The 19,430-nt window shown below is 46.9% G+C and overlaps 1 protein-coding gene across 1 annotated transcript in view; it reads right to left on the reverse strand.

Moving 5' to 3' along the window:
• The window catches only part of ARHGAP27 (Rho GTPase activating protein 27), a 38,588-nt gene that overhangs the window by 11,942 nt on the left and 7,216 nt on the right, over nt 1–19,430 (reverse strand).

The following is a 19,430-nucleotide window of genomic DNA, read 5'->3' on the forward strand; positions in this document are numbered from 1 at the left end:
CCGCCCTCCTCTTCTCATGGGGCTAACTCCTCTTGAGGATTCAGCTCAGATTCCAGGTTCAAGTGTGAAAATTATTGCCCACAAGCAGGGTAGGTGACTCGGCCTTTCCCTCCCAATGTGCTCACCACCCCCAGCCCAGCACTCCCGAGCCCACCAGAGGGACAGACAAGCCCACCAGGCAACAGAATAGCATGTAAAGACTAATATTGTTTTATAAGAATGAATAATGCTCCAGAGGAAAAGCAGATTTCAAAACGGTAAACTTCACAGAATTCCAATTTTGTGTGTTAAAAAACACCTCTAAAATGCAAACAGAGGTCAACTGTGGGCAGTGTGATTATAGGGGTTTGATTTGTTTTGTTTTTTTCTTTACATTTTTCTTCATTTTCAAAATTTTGTTCAATAAGTCTTTTTTAAAAAAAAATCATAGAAGTTTCTCTGTTGACTGTGACACCTTCGCTAGCTGTAAACTCCTTGAGAGTAGAAACACATTCTGCTCAAGGTGGCCTCTCCCTGGGCCTGACAAAATGCTTGGCGTGAAAAAAAATATTCATTTGTTCAACAAAGACAAACGTGCTGAGCACTGTTCTAGGCACTGGGGATGCAGCAGGGGATAATGGACACAGGGCTGACTCTCTAGTGCCCAAGGGTGCATAAGGGGGCTGGGGGGAGGTAGGAGATGAGCAGGATGGTAAGAAAAATGGACAGCATGTCAATGTGATTACCGTGAAGGGGGGAAACCAAAAACACAGTTGGAGAAGGGGTTGTTGCTGTTTAAACAGGGTGGCAGGGAAAGGGCAGGTGCCTGGGTAGACAGAGGGCAGGGAGAGCCGAGGACAGCAGTCCATCGGGTCCTTACTCCTGCCTCCCCCTGCGAGCTCCTGTGTGGTGGAGACAGGCCTCTCCAACCCACTTCTCCTTTCTGTCCTCCCACGACAGCCCTTGTGTGGCATCCCTGGATTCCAGACACAAAGGATGGTCACTCTGCCCCAAACCCAAAGGGCATTTCCTTCCTCCGTGCCTTTGCTCCTGCAGTTCCCTGGCCTTGGACGTCTTTGTCCCAAGCCCTCACCCAAATCCTGCTCACCTGCCAACACCCAGCTCACAGCCTCTCCTGGGCAAGGCCTTCTCCCTCTTGAGAGGGGTTTAAGCCCCCGGCACACTGCTGTTGCTTGGTTAGGGCCCCCAGCACTTAGCCAGGTGTTTGGATAGCTGTCCCCCACTCTGCCTACCTTCTCTGCCCCAAAAGGCAGGAGTTCCTTGAGAAAAGGAGCTGCAGGTGGTCCTGTGCCCCACGGCACACAGCAGCTCCACCAAAAATGCTCACTGCCTCAGTACACAGGTCATTCCTTCGCCAAATGGCAGCAACACACACACACACCTGAGGCCACTCATTACTAGGTTAGGTTAGTAGGGTCTGAGCCACAGAAACCAGGAGAGTCTTTGGGGAGACAGGATGGAGGCAGAGGAAGGGGAAGGAACCAGGAATGCCTCCTACCCACCCAGCTGGACCCACTGAGGCAGTGGCCTTGTCCATCCCTGGAGCAGGGGTTGGAGGAGCCCCTGGGGGTGGACAAGCCCAATGAAGGGACTGGGCTCTTTGGAGTGTGGTTTTCTACCTGGCCGTGTGCTGGCCGTGGCTCCATGGGGAGGTCCAGGCTGGGGGAGCTGATGCAGACCTCACACAAAGGGAACGCCCCCAGCAGGAATGGAGATTTGGTGGTGGACGTGAGGCCCCCACTGTGACAGGGCTGTCACAAGGAAGGGACAGGTGCAGACGCACACTGTGGGACTCCAGAAAGCAGATCAGGGCCAAATGGGGGCAGGGCAGTGCCCCTTTGAAGGAAGCCACTTCTAAGGATTGGAGCTGCCCACAGAGGATGCAGGCTGCTTCAGGAGGTGGCGAGGGGTTTTTGCTGGAGGTGAGCAAGCAGAGTCTGACCCCCTGTTAGAGGCTGAAGGCCTGTGCACCTCTGAGGCCCCTTCAAACTTGAGAACTCTCTGTAGAGCTCACACAGTGCTAAGATAGAGGCCTTTTTCCTCTCCTGGGAGAGCCTCGGCTGGGATCTGACGGGCTCCTGGGACCAGGTGGGCCAGTCTCTCCCACGCCCTCTTGCTTCCAGGGGACACGCTCCCTGTTAGCAGCAGGGCCTGCCATCCGCTTCTCCAACTCCCAGACAAGTCCCAGAAACGGCCCAGGAACAAGGGCACCAAGGGCTCTTGGGGGCCCAGACTCTGGTCGTATCCTAGAGACACAGGGGACCCAGAGTGAGAAAGAGGAAGTGGTCCCCTCACCTCAGGCCAGAGGACAGAGCTACGAGGGGCCTCGGCTGCCTGGCCCTCAGCCCTTCCTGACAGCGGTGCTCCCCTCATCTCCAGCTACCTCCCCTTGTCCACAAGCAGGTACTGACCCTGCCTCTCCCCAACCCCTTCCCCACCAGATCTCCGCCACCTCTCAGCACATCCCTGCTGCCCCTGTCTGAGAAGGAAAGAGGACAGAAGACCCCAATCCCCGGAAGACCCCTGCCCCAAACCCAAGCTCATCAGCTCCTAACAGGATTAGGGGATGGAGACCCCCAGGGGGCTCCTTGTCCCCAGAGGCCCCTCTGCCACCCCCATCAGAGGCTGAGTTCACCCCCTAAAGCCAGGGTCCCCTACCTGCCCTGGAAGGGCCCGACTCTGCCTCCTGGTCAGCTTGGCAATCATGTCCACCATCCTGCCCCCTCTGAGCTGCTGGGAAGGAGCCCTGGGAAGGTCTGAGGTGTGGAGCCAAGGGGCACAAACCCAGGGCTGGCACAGGGCGACAGGGAAACAAGAAGTTGCCTCAAGATGGTGGGAGGCTGAGCCTCCAACCCATTTCCTGTCAGGGCTGCGGAAGTGCTGCCTGAGACAGAGGTGGCGGGTGGGGCTGGGGGTGCTTCAGGTCAGGGGTATTTTTGTGCTTCCTGAGACACCACTGGTGGCCCCCACTTCAGTGCTTGGGCTGATACCCCCAAGATGCATGCTGCCCAGCCACAGAGCAGGATCCACGGACAGAGAGGGGCACATCTGACCCACATGGGGGAGGGGGGTGTGTTGCCCTGATGAGGGCGGGCAGGACAGACAGCTGGGTCCTTGGGGCCTGGGCTGGCAGCCCCTCAGCCTGGTCTGGAGTGGCTCCTGGGCAGAAAGAGGACAATGGGTAGTGGGCTGGCTGCTGACTCCTCCAAGACGAGGGAGGAAGTGATGGGGAAGAGAAAGCTTGGTGGGGAGGGGTGCGGGGGGTAGACAGGCACCCAAAGAGGAAGGGATCTGGGTAGATGTAGCACCAGAAAGGGCCGGCAGCGTCTGGCCCCTGCCAGCCACATGGAGGACAGGAGGGATTCTGACCACACCAGCATCTGCCCGCTTGACTGCCTGGGGCTGCTGCCTCCAGCCCTGCTGCCCAAAACCCACGTGCCCACCCACGCCTCCATGCCTGAGACGCCACCTCATCCTCGCACAGCTACACGGGCCCACCCCCACCCCTGTGCAGCCACATACACCCCCTCCACTCCCAACACTCTGTGCCTATATCAACCCAGGCCTGCGTGCCCACATATGGCCACCTCCCGCCTGCATGCCCGTACCCCATTCTCCAAGGACCCAGAGAAGGGGGGCTGGAGCCAGCTCCTCCACCTCCCCAGCTAAGATCTCCCTCCTGGCCTTTCTTCCTTTTACCCCCTCATGCAGGTGGGTGTTCAGACCCTGCCATGCACAGTGGGATAGCGTATCCTGGGGGGAAGCTGTGGCCCCTTCTCCAAGCCCTTGGACACCAGCTGATCTTCATTGACTCCCCCCACCCCCCTGCCGCAGTGAGTCTTCACCAGTCCCTGCCAGGCAGCACCCTGCCCACCCACCTGCCAGCCTAAACGTTCTCTTCTCTTGCACCCACAGTGGGCTCAGGATGGGAATGCCAGCATGGTGTGCACTTGGGGTGTGAAACACTTGGTGAGATGACATCCAGAGCAAAGATGAGGCCCTAGGTCCTACTCTGCCCTCAAAAGCTTAGGAGCACTGCCTCCCAGCCCCTGTGCCCTGACTCAGTGGCCCAGAACCCCGGGAAAGCCTAACTCCCTTTCCCCCACAATGGGAGAGAGCAGAAGGGAAAGAGGGAGGCCTGGAGCCCTCATACTCTCACATGTGACACATCACACTGCCCTACGGGTCAGGGACCCAGACAGATAGACAGACAGAGACACACACACACACATGTGACAGGTCATCAAGAGAGCCTGAGCCAGGCACAGGAGATGGGAGCAGCCTCTGTAAGTTCCAGAGCAGCCAGAAACTGAGCCATTTGGGAGGAGCTGGGGTTGTGGGGGAGGGCCTGGTGTGGGAACTCAGGCCCCCAGCAGCGCCCAGCTGGTAGGATAGGGGGGCAGGGTCTCCTGGCGTGACAGTGTGGGGGCTGGGACCCAGAACTGGCAGCCAGCAGCTCACTCCTTCCTTCTCCAGCGGGGGCTTGGGTCTCCCAATGGGCTGTGCCCACAGGGTGCTGGGGAGGCACTGGGCCTCTAGCCGCAGCCCCAGGCCTGGCCTCCCACAGCGGTTCCCAGGGGTCCTCCTCGCTCAGCCATACCCTGAGGCCTCGGAGAGACATGCAGTGGGGGAGGGGCAGGGAAGGGCCCCAAAAGCCCAGCTGCCTGCCACTCCTCCCCCCACTCCTTGTCCTCACCCCTTCTCTCCACAACCCTCACAGGAAGCCTTGAGCAGGGGCAGGTGCAAAAGGAAAATTCTACCCTTTTTGGGGCAAAAGAAATACCCCAAATCAGCAACTCAGCCCAGGAGCTGACTCAGGGGGCTGCTGCGGAGACACGATGTCCCTTTGTGGACTTGGGGAGCCTGCTCTGAGCCATCCGGCTGGGTGGGGGGCAAGTGGGAGTGAAGTGTGACCTTTGCCTCAAGGCGCTCAGCTGTGCACACATGACGGGACGGGACGGGTTCTGGCAGCCGGCCCTCCCCCTGCCCTTCTTGAGGACAGCGACTGGGCCTCTCTCTCTCCACCCCTGCCTAGCCCAGGGCCAGGCATCCACCACTGGGCAGTGGGAACACTGCAGGACACGCCGCGGGGGCCCGGAAGCCCCAGAATCCTGGGGAGCCATGCCTGTCCCAGCCCCCTGAGACTGACCTAAATGGTTTGGGCTGGGCCTGGGCAAAGGGTATTTTTAAGGCTCCTCAGGAGACTGTGACATGGCCCGCCGCCCCCCCCCTCCAGGCATCTGGGGTCTGTGGTAAACTTGCCACCTGGGTGTTAATAGTGTGAGATTCCCAACATAACTGCCTTAAGTGACTCTTCTCTTGGGTTTGGGGCGAAAGGAAAGGAAAAGAATGGAGCAGGAGTCCACAGATCTGGGTTCTTGTGTAGACTCTGCCCCAGCTTCTCCCTGGGCAATCCCCATATCTTGGGGCCTCTGTGTCTTTATCCGTGGAATGGGGCTGTCATTCTGTCCCCCATCACAGGGCTGTGTTCTCACACCCACGGGGACATGGAGAAGCAAGCAGAGCTGTACTTCTGCTTTTCTGATTTTGGGTTTCGATTAGGTGACTGGGGTGTCAGATTCTGTCTCCAGCCTCTGGGTGACCTCATGGGGCTGCTTTCTGGGCCTGATTCTCAAAGGTGGAGTGGGGTCTGGCGTGGGGCCCATTTCCCAGCTCACACCCCTTGTGCTCTGCGTTAGGCTGGCAGAGACCCAGCCGGGCCTACTGGGGCCAGGAGTAGTTGGAAACCGTCTGTCGAGGAACCTCCAGGCCAGCGAAGGTCACGGTCACAGTTGTGAGCCAGCCCCGGGAGGGGGAGCTATGACAGGGTGTGGCCGCCTTCCGCCACCCCCTCAAGCGCAGCTGCACTTGCAGCGACTCTCCCTTTTCCCTCCCCCTTATGGAGGGCATAGGGTCTTCCTGTCCAAGTCCACCGCAACCCTAACCTGGGCCCCAGGGGGACCCATGGCGTCTTGTCTGCTCAGAAGCCTTCTCACCTCAATCTCCACCCCCTCCCTCCTGACTGCTCTGTCCCTTTGGCATTTCAACAAACTCAAGGTCTCGCTATCCTAAAAAGCAAAAGTTCTCCTCAGGAACCAGCTCTGCACCCCTTTACTCCCTCCCTGCCTCCTCCTTTTCAGAGCCAGCTCCTTGAAGGAGTGTGTGCACCCACCTTCTCTCTGTCTTCTCACTCAGGCTCCCAGCTCACAACCTCCTCGAGGACAAATCCCACCCTTTTCTGGCCTGACATCTCGCCAGCATTCAGGCCTTAGAACCCTCCTGGCTTTCCTCCTCTGTCTCTGACTCCTCCTCCTCCGCTCTTTGGGCCCAGGTTCCATTCCCTCTGCCCATCTCCAGTGCTTGGTGTCTTGTCTTTGCTCCCCTGGAAAAGTGCAACCAATCCCCAAGCATCCTATGCACACCTTAAAAGCTATGGGAGGCGGGGCAAGATGGCGGACTGGTGAGCTGTATGTTTTAGTTACTCCTCCAGAAAAATAGGTAGAAAGCCAGGAACTGCGTGGACTGGACACCACAGAGCAACCTGACTTTGGACATACTTCATACAACACTCATGAAAATGTGGAACTGCTGAGATCAGCGAAATCTGTAAGTTTTTGCGGCCAGGGGACCCACGCCCCTCCCTGCCAGGCTCAGTCCCGTGGGAGGAGGGGCTGTCGGCTCCGGGAAGGAGAAGGGAGAACTGCAGAGGCAGCCCTTATTGGAAACTCATTCTACTGATCCAAACTCCAAGCATAGATAGACTGAGACCAGACACCAGAGAATCTGAGAGCAGCCAGCCCAGCAGAGAGGAGACAGGCATAGAAAAAAACAGCACGAAAAATTCCAAAATAAAAGCGGAGGATTTTTGGAGTTCTGGTGAACATAGAAAGGGGAAGGGCAGAGCTCAGGCCCTGAGGCTCATATGCAAATCCCGAAGAAAAGCTGATCTCTCTGCCTTGTGGACCTTTCCTTAATGGCCCTAATTGCTTTGTCCCTTAGCATTTCAATAACCCATTAGATCTCTGAGGAGGGCCCTTTTTTTTTGTTTTTGTTTTTGTTTTTTTTAATCTTTTTTTCTTTTTCTAAAACAATTACTCTAAGAAGCCCAATACAGAAAGCTTCAAAGACTTGCAACTTCAGCAGGTCAAGACAAGAGCAGAACTAAGAGAGCTCTGAGACAAAAGGCAATAATCCAGTGGCTGAGAAAATTCACTAAACACCACAACTTCCCAAGAAAAGGGGGGTGTCCGCTCACAGCCATCATCCTGGTGGACAGGAAACACTCCTGCCCATCGCCAGCCCCATAGCCCAGAGCTGCCCCAGACAACCCAGTGTGACGGAAGTGCTTCAAATAACAGGCACACTCCACAAAACAGGGCGTGGACATTAGCCTTCCCTGCAACCTCAGCTGATTGTCCCAGAGCTGGGAAGGTGGAGCAGTGTGAATTAACAAAGCCCCGTTCAGCCATCATTTCAGCAGACTGGGAGCCTCCCTACACAGCCCAGCAGCCCAGAACCGCCCTGGGGGGACGGCACTCACCTGTGACATAGCACAGTCATCCCTCAACAGAGGACCAGGGGGTGCACGGCCTGGAATAGGGACCCACTTGCAAGTCTCAGGAGCCATACGCCAATACCAAGGACTTGTGGGTCAGTGGCAGAGACAAACTGTGGCAGGACTGAACTGAAGGATTAGACTATTGCAGCAGATTTAAAACTCCAGTATCACCAGGGAGATTTGATTGTTAGAGCCACCCCGCCTCCCTGACTGCCCAGAAACACGCCCCATATACAGGGCGGGCAACACCAACTACACACGCAAGCTTGGTACACCAATTGGACCCCACAAGACTCACTCCCCCACTCACCACAAAGGCAAAGCAGGGGAGAACTGGCTTGTGGAGAACAGGTGGCTCATGGACGCCACCTGCTGGTTAGTTAGAGAAAGTGTACTCCACGAAGCTGTAGATCTGACAAATTAGAGATAAGGACTTCAATTGGTCTACACATCCTAAAAGAACCCTATCAAGTTCAGCAAATGCCAAGAGGCCAAAAACAACAGAAAATTATAAAGCATATGAAAAAACTAGACGATATGGATAACCCAAGCCCAAGCACCCAAATCAAAAGACCAGAAGAGACACAGCACCTAGAGCAGCTACTCAAAGAACTAAAGATGAACAATGAGACCATAGTACGGGATATGAAGGAAATCAAGAAGACCCTAGAAGAGCATAAAGAAGACATTGCAAGACTAAATAAAAAAATAGACGATCTTATGGAAATTAAAGAAACTGTTGACCAAATTAAAAAGATTCTGGACACTCATAGTACAAGACTAGAGGAAGTTGAACAACGAGTCAGTGACCTGGAAGATGACAGAATGGAAAATGAAAGCATAAAAGAAAGAATGGGGAAAAAAATTGAAAAAATCGAAACGGACCTCAGGGATATGATAGATAATATAAAACGTCCTAATATAAGACTCATTGGTGTTCCAGAAGGGGAAGAAAAGGGTAAAGGTCTAGGAAGAGTATTCAAAGAAATTGTTGGGGAAAACTTCCCAAATCTTCTAAACAACATAAATACACAAATCATAAATGCTCAGTGAACTCCAAATAGAATAAATCCAAATAAACCCACTCCGAGACATATTCTGATCACACTGTCAAACACAGAAGAGAAGGAGCAAGTTCTGAAAGCAGCAAGAGAAAAGCAATTCACCACATACAAAGGAAACAGCATAAGACTAAGTAGTGACTACTCAGCAGCCACCATGGAGGCGAGAAGGCAGTGGCATGATATATTTAAAATTCTGAGGGAGAAAAATTTCCAACCAAGAATACTTTATCCAGCAAAGCTCTCCTTCAAATTTGAGGGAGAGCTTAAATTTTTCACAGACAAACAAATGCTGAGAGAATTTGCTAACAAGAGACCTGCCCTACTGGAGATACTAAAGGAGCCCTACAGACAGAGAAACAAAGAAAGGACAGAGAGACTTGGAGAAAGGTTCAGTACTAAAGAGATTCAGTATGGGTACAATTAACGATATTAATAGAGAGGGGGGAAAATATGACAAACATAAACCAAAGGATAAGATGGCTGATTCAAGAAATGCCTTTACGGTTATAACGTTGAATGTACATGGAGTAAACTCCCCAATTAAAAGATATAGATTGGCAGAATGGATCAAAAAAAAAAATGAACCATAAATATGTTGCATACAAGAGACTCATCTTAGACACAGGGACACAAAGAAATTGAAAGTGAAAGGATGGAAAAAAATATTTCATGCAAGCTACAGCCAAAAGAAAGCAGGTGTAGCAATATTAATCTCAGATACAATAGACTTTAAATGCAGGGATGTTTTGAGAGACAAAGAAGGCCACTACATACTAATAAAAGGGGCAATTCAACAAGAGGAAATAACAATCATAAGTGTCTATGCACCCAATCAAGGTGCCACAAAATACCTGAGAGAAACACTGGCAAAACTAAAGGAAGCAATTGATGTTTCCACAATAATTGTGGGAGACTTCAACACATCACTCTCTCCTAGAGATAGATCAACCAGACAGAAGACCAATAAGGAAATTGAAAACCTAAACGATCTGATAAATGAATTAGATTTAACAGACATCTACAGGACATTACATCCCAAATCACCAGGATACACATACTTTTCTAGTGCTCACAGAACTTTCTCCAGAATAGATCATATGCTGGGACATAAAACAAGCCTCAATAAATTTAAAAAGATTGAAATTATTCAAAGCACATTCTCTGACAACAATGGAATACAATTAGAAGTCAATAACCATCAGAGACTTAGAAAATTCACAAATACCTGGAGGTTAAACAACACACTCCTAAACAATCAGTGGGTTAAAGAAGAAATAGCAAGAGAAATTGCTAAATATGTAGAGACAAATGAAAATGAGAACACAACATACCAAAACCTATGGGATGCAGCAAAAGCAGTGCTGAGGGGGAAATTTATAGCACTAAACGCATATATTAAAAAGGAAGAAAGAGCAAAAATCAAAGAACTAATGGATCAACTGAAGAAGCTAGAAAATGAACAGTAAACCAATCCTAAACCAAGTAGAAGAAAAGAAATAAAAAGGATTAAAGCAGAAATAAATGACATAGAGAACAAAAAAACAATAGAGAGGATAACTATCACCAAAAGTTGGTTCTTTGAGAAGATCAACAAGATTGACAAGCCCCTAGCTAGACTGACAAAATCAAAAAGAGAGAAGACCCATATAAACAAAATAATGAATGAAAAAGGTGACATAACTGCAGATCCTGAAGAAATAAAAAAAATTATAAGAGGATACTATGAACAACTGTACGGCAACAAACTGGATAATGTAGAGGAAATGGACAATTTCCTGGAAACATATGAACAACCTAGACTGACCAGAGAAGAAATAGAAGACCTCAATCAACCCATCACAAGCAAAGAGATCAAATCAGTCATCAAAAATCTTCCCACAAATAAATGCCCAGGGCCAGATGGCTTCACAGGGGAATTCTACCAAACTTTCCAGAAAGAACTGACACCTATCTTACTCAAACTCATTCAAAACATTGAAGAAAATGGAACACTACCTAACTCATTTTATGAAGCTAACATCAATCTAATACCAAAACCAGGCAAAGATGCTACAAAAAAGGAAAACTACCGCCCAATCTCCCTAATGAATATAGATGCAAAAATCCTCAACAAAATACTTGCAAATCGAATCCAAAGACACATTAAAAAAATCATACACCATGACCAAGTGGGGTTCATTCCAGGCATGCAAGGATGATTCAACATAAGAAAAGCAATCAATGTATTAAGACACATTAAAAATTCAAAAGGGAAAAATCAAATGATCATCTCAATAGATGCTGAAAAAGCATTTGACAAAATCCAACATCTGTTTTTGATAAAAACACTTCAAAAGGTAGGAATTGAAGGAAACTTCCTCAATATGATAAAGAGCATATATGAAAAACCCACAGCCAGCATAGTACTCAATGGTGAGAGACTGAAAGCCTTCCCTCTAAGATCAGGAACAAGACAAGGATGCCCGCTGTCGCCACTGTTATTCAACATTGTGCTGGAAGTGCTAGCCAGGGCAATCTGGTAAGACAAAGAAATAAAAGGCATCCAGATTGGAAAAGAAGAAGTAAAACTGTCATTGTTTGCAGATGATATGATCTTATATCTGGAAAACCCTGAGAAATTGACAATACAGCTACTAGAGCTAATAAACAAATTTAACAAAGTAGCGGGATACAAGATTAATGCACATAGGTCAGTAATGTTTCTATATGCTAGAAATGAACAAACTGAAGAGACACTCAAGAAAAAGATACCGTTTTCAATAGCAACTAAAAAAATCAAGTACCTAGGAATAAACTTAACCAAAGATGTAAAAGACCTATACAAAGAAAACTACATAACTCTACTAAAAGAAATAGAAGGGGACCTTAAAAGATGGAAAAATATTCCATGTTCATGGATAGGAAGGCTAAATGTCATTAAGATGTCAATTCTACCCAAACTCATCTACAGATTCAATGCAATCCCAATCAAAATTCCAACAGCCTACTTTGCAGACTTGGAAAAGCTAGTTATCAAATTTATTTGGAAAGGGAAGATGCCTCGAATTGCTAAAGACACTCTAAAAAAGAAAAACGAAGTGGGAGGACTTACACTCCCTGACTTTGAAGCTTATTATAAAGCCACAGTTGTCAAAACAGCATGGTACTGGCACAAAGACAGACATATAGATCAATGGAATCGAATTGAGAATTCAGAGATAGACCCTCAGATCTATGGCCGACTGATCTTTGATAAGGCCCCAAAGTCACTGAACTGAGTCATAATGGTCTATTCAACAAATGGGGCTGGGAGAGTTGGATATCCATATCCAAAAGAATGAAAGAGAACCCCTACCTCACACCCTACACAAAAATTAACTCAAAATGGATGAAAGATCTCAATATAAAAGAAAGTACCATAAAACTCCTAGAAGATAATGTAGGAAAACATCTTCAAGACCTTGTATTAGGCGGCCACTTCCTAGACTTTACACCCAAAGCACAAGCAACAAAAGAAAGAATAGATAAATGGGAATTCCTGAAGCTCAGAAGTTCTGCACCTCAAAGGAATTTCTCAAAAAGGTAAAGAGGCAGCCACTCAATGGGAAAAAATTTTTGGAAACCATGTATCTGACAAAAGACTGATATCTTGCATATATAAAGAAATCCTACAACTCAATGACAATAGTACAGACAGCCCAATTATAAAATGGGCAAAGGATATGGAAAGTCAGTTCTCTGAAGAGGAAATACAAATGGCCAAGAAACACATGAAAAAATGTTCAGCTTCACTAGCTATTAGAGAGATGCAAATTAAGACCACAATGAGATACCATCTCACACCGATTAGAATGGCTGCCATTAAACAAACAGGAAACTACAAATGCTGGAGGGGATGTGGAGAAATTGGAACTCTTATTCATTGTTGGTGGGACTGTATAACGGTTTAGCCACTCTGGAAGTCAGTCTGGCAGTTCCTTAGAAAACTAGAAATAGAGTTACCATTCGATCCAGCGATTGCACTTCTCGGTATATACCCGGAAGATCGGAAAGCAGTGACACGAACAGATATCTGCACGCCAATGTTCATAGCAGCATTATTCACAATTGCCAAGAGATGGAAACAACCCAAATGTCCTTCAACAGATGAGTGGATAAATAAAATGTGGTATATACACATGATGGAATACTACATGGCAGTAAGAAGGAACGACCTCGTGAAACATATGACAACATGGATGAACCTTGAAGACATAATGCTGAGCGAAATAAGCCAGGCACAGAAGGAGAAATATTATATTCTACCACTAATGTGAACTTTGAAAAATGTAAAACGAATGGTTTATAATGTCGAATGTAGGGGAACTAGCAACAGAGAGCAATTAAGGAAGGGGGAACAATAATCCAAGAAGAACAGATAAGCTATTTAACGTTCTGGGGATGCCCAGGAATGACTATGGTCTGTTAATTTCTGATGGATAGAGTAGGAGCAAGTTCACAGAAATGTTGCTATATTATGTAACTTTCTTGGGGTAAAGTAGGAACAGGTTGGAAGTAAAGCAGTTATCTTAGGTTAGTTGTCTTTTTCTTACTCCCTTGTTATGGTCTCTTTGAAATGCTCTTTTATTGTATGTTTTTCTTTTTTTTTCTTTTTTTTAATTTTTTTTCCATACAGTTGATTTAAAAAGGAAAAGAAGGTTAAAAAAAGAGAAGGAAAAACAAGGAAAAAAATATCTAGTGCCCCCTTGAGGAGCCTGTGGAGAATGCAGTGGTGTTGGCCTACCTCACCTCCATGGTTGCTAACATGACCACAGACCTAGGGAACTGGTGGTTTGATGGGTTGAGCCCTCTACGGTAGGTTTTACCCTTGGGAAGACGGTTGCTGCAAAGGAGAGGCTAGGCCTCCCTATAATTGTGCCTAAGAGCCTCCTCCCGAATGCCTCTTTGTTGCTCAGATGTGGCCCTCTCTCTCTAGCTAAGCCAACTTGAAAGGTGAAATCACTGCCCTCCCCACTACGTGGGATCAGACACCCAGGGGAGTGAATCTCCCTGGCAACGTGGAATATGACTCCCGGGGAGGAATGTAGACCTGGCATCGTGGGATGGAGAACATCTTCTTGACCAAAAGGGGGATGTGAAAGGAAATGAAATAAGCTTCAGTAGCAGAGAGATTCCAAAAGGAGCCGAGAGGTCACTCTGGTGGGCACTCTTACACACACTTCAGACAACCCTTTTTAGGTTCTAAAGAATTGGGGTAGCTGGTGGATACCTGAAACTATCAAACTACAACCCAGAACCCATGAATCTCGAAGACAATTGTATAAAAATGTAGCTTATGAGGGGTGACAGTGGGATTGGGAAAACCGTAAGGACCACACTCCACTTTGTCTAGTTTATGGATGGATGAGTAGAAAAATAGGGGAAGGAAACAAACAAACAAACATACAAAGGTACCCAGTGTTCTTTTTTACTTCAATTGCTCTTTTTTCACTTTAATTATTATTCTTATTATTTTTGTGTGTGTGCTAATGAAGGTGTCAGGGATTGATTTAGGTGATGAATGTACAACTATGTAATGGTACTGTGAACAATCAAATGTACGATTTGTTTTGTATGACTGCGTGGTATGTGAATATATCTCAATAAAATGAAGTTAAAAAAAAAATAAAGCAGATTAAAAAAAAAAAAAAAGCTATGGGAACAAAACCGAATTTACCGCCGTCTTGCCCAAATTTGTTCCTTCCTTTCCCCATCTCAGCATCTGTGTTTTTCGACCAGAGACCTGGAGCCCTCCTTGCCTCCCGCTGCTTCCTTGGTATCATGTCCCTGAGCCTAGATAATTCCCCCTCCCTAAGCCTTTCAGACCAACAGGTCACAGCTAACACAGGGGTCAGAGGAAGCAAACAGACACCTAAAAGAGACGTTCTACAGGGCAGCTGGTCTGGTCTCTAACAAATCAGTGTCTTGGCAGAAGGAAAGGGTGGGGGTGAGGGTTCAAGAGAGATGGAAGAGTCAACCAAATGCAATGCATCGCCCTCGCCTGGGTCCCGGTGCAGACAGACAGCTGTGAGATTTGACCATGGCTTGGGTTTTAGATATTAAGGGATTGACATTAATTTTATCTATAATAATGGTATGGTGATTATGGAGGAAAACTTTTTTTTTTTTTTAGAGATGGATGTTGAGTTTCTTAGGGGTGAAATATGATGATGTCTGGCATTGATCGTTTCTCAATGACAACAAAAAAGAGAACAAACAAGGTAAATGTTAATTGTTAAACCTAGGTTATAGGTGTAACTGTATTCGTTTTAATATTCTTTTTACTTTCCTGTGTGTTTGAAATTTTTCATGACAAAAAGTGGAAACAAAACAAAACTCCCTCACTACTTTTAAAAGTTTTCTCCAACCTCATTGTTACTACCATACAAGGTGTTCGTTATGTCTGGGAATGGACTTGCTTTCCCTTTAAGATTCAGCTCTGAGGCTGGGGTTAGTGGGAATATGGCAGCTTAAAACATGTCCTGCTTCCCTTCTTCTCCCAAAGTAACCCTCTTCTGGGCCTGGCAGAGCAGGGGCTGGGGTAGGTGGGGTGGGGCAGGGGCCTGACTGGCGCAGGTAAGAGCCCCTGGGGCAGACTGGGCCCACCATGGGGCTCCCGGGGGGAGAAGGGAGGGCCCTTGTACCTGTCCCTGGGAGCTGAGGGGGACCCAAACAGGTGGGCAGGGCACTATCTACCCTTAAGGCTGGGAGAGTCGAGGAGGAGCAGGTGGGGATGTGCGTGTATGGGGTAGACTTCCCACTCGGCTGGCCTTCCAGCAGGTCCACCGGCAGACACCACCATGCTGTCTCTGCTCTAGGGCCCCCCACATTGTGGGGTACCCCAACAGCTCAACCTGAGCCCCTGAAGACACAAGCATACTAACTCCACTCCTCTGACAGTCCAGTGGCTGGAGAGAAGCTGCACAAACAGGCAACCAAACAGCCACTGCTATTAGACTTCTACACAGCCAGGACCCAGGGTGTGCGAAAAATGCCATCACAAATCCTGCAAAGATGAACCTTTCAGTAAAAAGGTGATGGGACATTGTCCATCTGGATAAACTCCCAAAGGATTAAAGATTTAAATGTTAAAAAAAAAAAAAAAGCCATAAAACTACTCAAAGAAGAAAACAGGAGCGAACTTCTATAAATTATAGAAGGTCTTTGTAACAAAGACTCAAATCTAAAAGTTATAAAATAAAGGATTGGTATAGTTGACTGTGTAGATGTATTTTAAGAAATCTTTTGTGGCCATGCAACACCGTTAGCAAAGTCAAAAGAGAAACTGGAGGAAAATTACAATTCATGCCATAGACAAAGAGCTACTTTCCCTAATTCAGAAAAAGCTCTTAGAAATCAAAAGGAAAAGACCTATTCAATCAATAGGAAATAGAGTAACCCAATAGACAAATGGGCAAAGCATATGAACAGACCATTCATAGAAAAAGAAAAGCAAGCAGATCTCAAATATATGAAAAAATGCTCAGCCTCACTGGAAAGAGAAATGTAAGTTCAAACTTACCTTAGGAAAATAGGTTTTTCTATCAGATTGGCATAAACAGAAGTGTGACAACATAGCTCTCTGTCTATGGCATGAATTGTAATTTTTCCTCCAGTTTCTCTTTTGACTTTGCTAATGGTGTTGCATGGCCACAAAAGATTTCTTAAAATACATCTACACAGTTGGTGAGGCTGTGGGGAAATAGAGGCTCTTGTCCGTGCTGGTGGAAAAGCAAAGTGATAAAGGTCCCATGGATGGCAATTTGGCAATACCTATCATTTGTCCTTTGACCCAGAAGACTTCTGGGTTTATTCTCCATTCACCTGCACATGTACAAAAGGTGATTCATTGCAGCACTGTTTGTAATAGCAAAAGATGGGAAACAATCCAAGGGTCCATCAGCAGGGCCTGGCTGAATGAATGATACATCCCTGTAGGGTCAATCTCCATGTACATCTCCCAACTGCATTGTTAGATCAAAAAGGCAAAAAATAAACAGAGCACAGGACAGTTTGTACGGCATGCTACCTTTGTGTAAGCAAGACAGAAAGCCAAGTAACCAAACATGGAATCATAACTAGTTTTGATTTTACATAAAGGAATTCTGGAAAGCTAGAGAAAGAATTAATAAAGTGGTGAATTTTGAACTGTTGGTGAACAGGGCAGGGAAGGAATGTGTGCAAGATTTTTGCTACATAATTTTTATACGGTTTTGATTTTTTAACCATACTACCTAGCTGAAAAAAAATTCAAAACAAGATAGAGCTGCTGGAAAATACAATTATAACTTGAACAAAAAATAAGAATCCTTGGGGATACTCAAGGAAAGCACCAAAAAAAAAAAAAAAAAAAAAAAGGATTGTTTAGAACGTAAAAACATATCACTATATGAATTGAAGAAGGGAGATATTCACTCTCAGATTCAAACTGGGCCTGGACGATCAAGTGGAAGAAATATTTCAGACTTCAGACAAAAGTACATACATCAAGATAGAAATGAAGGAAAAGATAAGAAACTGGCAACATGCAAATGAAAGGAATTCTAAAAGCAGAAAAAGTAAAAGAAACAATGATCAAGCAAGAAATAGACCGACAGCATTCTGTGAATTCCAGATGGGAGTGGTGAGAAGAAGAATTCCCAGGTAGGCAGAGTCCAAGAAATGTGTTTGATTAGGAACCTCAAGAAAGGGGCAGGCGGGGGGGCACTAATGAAAGGGAAGAGGGTAAAGAGGGTAAAGGACAACGATTGACAGGGGGAGAATGGAGACTGATGGCAGCCTGATCGACCAGAAAAAAAGAAAGAAAAAGAAGCCACAAAGTAAACCAATAAATGAAAATAAGCTGAAAGTATAAAATCAACACTGTATATCAGTTATTAAACTAAATGTGAACAGATTGAATTCTCCCCATTAAAAGACAAAAGTCAGCTTGGGCGAAAACCATAGTGATGTGAGATATATATTTGAAATACACTTGGTGTTGAAAAATAAAAGGATACTTAGAGATAGCAGAGAAGTGCCATAAAATAAATAAAATATCAACTAAAGTAAAATGAAAAGCAAGAATGGCCACATTAATTACAGACAGTGGAATTTAAGGTTAAAAATACTAAACAGGATAAAAAGGGACATCAGGCAATGATACAGAGGCCAATTTTTGGTGAAGGAACAGTCTAAATCTGTATGCTCCTGATAGCATTGTAATTAAATATAAAAAACAAAAGCTACTAAAAGTATAAGAAGGACTTTATCACATAGAATTTAAGTAGGAGGCTCACTACACCTCTATCAGAATAAGTGTAAAGACAAGAAAACACAAAGAAAAATCCAAGTTTCAATAATTGATCAATAAACTTGATGTGATACATCTGAAATCATATATCCCTTAAATAGAAAATATGTAATTTTCTATATGTTTGTGAAAAACTTAGAACAATCAGTTACCTTGGCCGCAGAGAAATCCATAATAAACTTTAAAAGTAGAGATTTTACAAAACTAGAGAAAATGAATGCTTCCTGGTAAAATATAAAATTGCCAGAATGAACTAGAAAAAGTGCTGGAAAACTTTCATAGACTGATGATCACTAATGAGAAAAGTTCTGCCACTAAAAAGGCACCAGGTCCAGAGGGTTTCATGGGAGGCTGAACCGTAGGAATCTTTAGGATTTGCCTCTGAGATCACCATCCTCCTCCGGGAGGCATTTTCAGATTTCCTTCTTCCCAATCAAGATCTTGGGGGGCGGGGTCTCCTTCAACCTGCTCCCCCCACAGCACCCCACCGATGCTTTACTCCACATCAGAACTGTCAGGTTGCCTACCAATCTCTCCTCCTGGAAAGTAAGCTACCTAAGGGCGGGGACCACCCCTTATTTTCCCTTGCCTCTCCAGTGCCCCATAGCACCTCACATTCACTGAGTGAAATGAAAGGACTGAGTTAAGCGGAAAAACAGGGAACACAATAGTCAGTCCACGGTGGAGCTCCTATGTCTATAAAACTCTCTAACACAGAATCATGGGGAAGCAGAATGGATGGAAAGAAACAAAAAGTCTAATAAGAGTGAAATTTTCTCCATTATCCAAATATTGTAATGGGGTTAAACAATTTTTAAAGAGAGGAAATTGTAATTTAGGTCCCAACAAGGCTGAGAAGCACTCTAGTTGTGTAGACAAGGAAGAAAGATGGCTGAGAGGTTCTGCTTCTTCTCTTTGGGCCCAAGTCTGTCCAGCTGCAGGACAAGACACGGAGGTCTAGAAAGGGGGCCCTTGCCCCACCCCCTCCACGCCTCCCAGTGGCCCCTAGTCAAGGGAAAGGGAGCGGCAGAGCTGGTCCAGGACAGAGGGTCCCACAGGCCTCGGCCAGCTCATCACCAGGGAGGTCCTTGATTTGGAACAGAGCTTCTGGAATCTTAGTATGAGCTCCTGGGTCCCAGGGTCCCAGCCCTGGCAGCCCCAAACCACCCCCCCACACACACACATACAACAACCAATAGCAACGGTCCCCTAGCTTCCCCAGCACAGCCCCAGCGGCGAATCTCCCCCACACTCTGGCTTGGAACCCTGACCACATTCCTGATCCTTAGCTGATGCCTGGTCACCATCATGGACCCTCCCATGCCCCAGGACCTGGCACTGCCCGTGCTGGCACTCCCTACTGACCATTCGTCCCCTCCCATCACTGGACACAGACAACTCCAGGGAGGGCAGGGGAAATAAGTCCAGACTGAGGCTGACCGCTGGGGCTGCCTCAGGAAGGAAGTGGGGAGGCAGGTGGGCTAGTCTCTCAGGAAGC

Source organism: Choloepus didactylus, chromosome 18 (assembly GCF_015220235.1).
Source record: "Choloepus didactylus isolate mChoDid1 chromosome 18, mChoDid1.pri, whole genome shotgun sequence".
NCBI classification, from domain to species: domain Eukaryota; kingdom Metazoa; phylum Chordata; class Mammalia; order Pilosa; family Megalonychidae; genus Choloepus; species Choloepus didactylus.